The following is a 3,348-nucleotide window of genomic DNA, read 5'->3' as shown; positions in this document are numbered from 1 at the left end:
AGTCAACCTTTGGATCCAGAGCCCGATTAACATTGCTGAGGGTCTTCCCGCGCAAGCTGTGGTGATGGGTATGGATGGCCCAACTTTCTTGGTCAGCAAGCACGAGGTCCCAAGCGCCAAGCTAGGAGTCTTCTTCAATGAGCTAATCAAGAAGCTGAAGGTTCATGAAGAGGGGAGGGCCGAGTGTTTCGCGACCGAATCTTGGAAGCTTGCTCACGACACCCTCTTCACGGTCTTGAGCAACATCACCTGCCGTCATCCGGACCTCAACCTTGATGACGGATTCAAGAAGCTGCCAGCGGGTGCTGACATCATAGCTGCCAAGGAGAAAGCCGCTTCTCGGGCCGCCAGGATCCACCTCCAAACTTCTTTGTCCGGTCACCAGACCAAGTAATGGGCCGCTGTTGCCCCTGCATTGCCCTGTAATGAAACATGACACATGCTTTGTGTTTAGGCACTGTATCTCTTGTGTTTGCGTGGAACTGATATTCTCTGTTGAATCTTAAATGCGTGTTTATCCATTTGACCTTTATAAGTTTGCGTTCGCACGATCAATCCCTATGTTTGTTCTGGATGCCGGTCGGTATCATATTGCTGCGATTGTCATAAGGGTCTGGCCCTTAACACTCATCTTGGCATGGATGCATCCCGGTAGGTTTTTCCTAAGTAGCTCTAAAGCAGCCTCTCATCCTGCGAGCATGGCTTGGGACAGGATGATGGTGCAATCAAAGAAACTAGCCTAGGTTCCATCACCTGAAGGCTTTCACAAATATGAAAGCTAACTAAAGCCAAAGGGGTAAACAACCACGGAAATCTAAACTGTATCAACAAGAAATGATGACGTATACTTAGCTTCTTAGTTTTATCCTTTTTCCTGCGCTGGGCCACGTGCCATTGGCATGCTCATGACATCCAGAGGAGTGGAAGTCAAACGGGTAACTCTCTCGTTCTCGACAGAGACCGATACACGTCATGTGTGTCTGGCGGGTAGTGGGGTGCTGTGCCGGGCACTACTGGCCCTCCCTTCCTCTCCCCTTTCCCTTTTGAAATAGCCAGGCGGCGCTCGTCGCCTGGATCATGCCAACGCAGACAACCTTGCCGGAGCGCGTTGGACGAAGCATCAACCCATGGATTGATACCAGTGTCTTACTCAGGATTTCCCAAAACAGGGCGAATACTGAACCGAATATTGCGCAGTAGTCATCGACATTGAGATGCCAAGGCCGATGTGGCTCAACCGCTGACGAAGGAAAGGGACGGAAAGGAGGGACCTCGTGCGCACGCGCCTTGTCCCCTTTCTTCGAACGGCACCCGAATAGCGGGCATGCCGCATGAGCCATCGAGAAGAGCATATCACCGCCAGCAGCAATCTTCACTATAGCCATGACTACAGCAGGATGTGACGATGAATGATGCGGGTGCGAGACGGTCCTGCCTGGTCTTCATATCTTTGTAGGCGCCATAGACGCCAAAAGCTTCGGGCGGGCTACCGCGAATAGGGTGTGCTCCACACGCTTTCAGGTTCGCGCAAGTGATCCCCCTACCTGGTGTGCCAAAGATGTCGTGGGAAAACATGACCACTTATCGGACCAAGGTGCCGCCGCGAGGTGCAAAACCCTGCTCCTGCTTTGTGGATTGATGGTGGCAGAATGGTGGTGGAACATAGCACACTTGCCCGGCAGGGACGATAGTGGCTACACGCGTATGAATGTGTGGGTGTCCAATCTTCTAACCCTTTCTACGGTTGCCATGGGACTCCTTTTATAGGTTATGTGGTCACCACAATGGCAAAACAGTCATTATGAACTGATAAGATAGCAAACAATGCTTTCGTACCTAACTCTGAAGGCTGACAGGGAACATTAAATGTGCCGCTCAACATCACATTGTTACTTGCTCGATAGGCCTTACCAGGCTTGTCTTGCCAACTCCACACCTGCTCGCTTGATACGTCGCAGGACGGGTGTCACCTGTAGGCATTTCCTATAGAAAGAGGCCGCCATGTGGCAAATGGCTGCCACTTAATCACTTTGCAGCTTGAAACCGCACTGGTTGACAACGTGGGTCGTGGCAGAGTGGTTGGGTGAGGTGGTTTTTCCACAGCGAGTCCCGGCGGGCCTTAACGGGATGTCTTGGGCATTTTCTTCCAGGGGTGACCCCGCCCTTGCCGAGCTCGCCTGCCTGGCAAGGGAGGGTTTTCTCCTGGTGGTATCATACTCCTCTGGCTTGATCTTGGTCCTCTTGATCTGCATGTTGGTCCTTCGATGATCTTGGTCTCTTGTACTCTGGCACAGCCTTGGCTTGTCCATGCATGATTCAAGGGAAAATATATGCCCCTATTTGTTTTCCCCGACACACGGATACTCGTGGTGATATTGGAGTATCTAGATGACATTAGAGTTGGTTGATGTGTATCATATGGTGTTATTTTAGTACAAACTCCTGGACAGATTGATCGGAAAGGATAACTTGGTTTCATTTTAGCACAAACTCTTGGCAAGATTGATAGGAAAGAATAACTTTGAGGTGGTTTAGTACCCTACAAACAATTTATTCTTATGTTCTCCGCTAGACAGGAACTTTGGAGTGATTCTTCATCGCACATTGAGGGATTGTTATGTGATCCAATTATATTAGCATTGTTGAGAGATTGCACTAGCAAAATTATGGACCCTAAGCCTCATTTTCAAGCATTGCAATACCGTTTGTGCTTACTTTTGTTACTTGCTATCTTGCTGTTTTTTATTTTTCCTATTACAAAAATCAATATCTACTATCATTACTACACTTGTATCACCATCTCTCCGCCAAACTAGTGCACCTATATAATGTACCATTGTATTTGATGTGTTGGGGACACAAGAGACTTTTTGTTATTTGGTTGTAGGGTTGTTTGGGAGAGACCATCTTCCTCCTACGCCTCCCACGGATTGATAAACCTTAGGTCATCCACTTGAGGGAAATAGTCTGCGCTTGGAGGCCCAACCCGAGTCTACAAGAACAAGTTGTGTAGTAGAGATCGAGCTATTTTCCGGCACCGTTGCTGGGGAGGTGATTTCTTGAAGATATATCTTTAGATCTTGCAATTGAATCTCTTAGTTTCTTGTTTATCACTAGTTTGGTTTATAAAAGGAAAACTAAAAAAATGGAATTGAGGTGGTCTCATATTGTTCATCACTACTGCAGGATGCTGCTAACGCGACACTACGATCAGAGACCCTTCGACGAAACTGTGTGCGATGCAATAATTGAAAATAGTGGTGTAAAATAACCGTCAAAAAAGGTGCAAACCGTTTGCGATGGAGGGCACATGAAACACGGTTTAGATTTTAGTTGCGTGTGTGATGC

This window comes from Triticum aestivum, chromosome 2A (genome assembly GCF_018294505.1).
Source record: "Triticum aestivum cultivar Chinese Spring chromosome 2A, IWGSC CS RefSeq v2.1, whole genome shotgun sequence".
Classification (NCBI taxonomy): Eukaryota; Viridiplantae; Streptophyta; class Magnoliopsida; order Poales; family Poaceae; genus Triticum; species Triticum aestivum.
The sequence above is the reverse complement of the archived record's forward strand: the minus strand, read 5'-3'. Positions refer to the sequence as shown.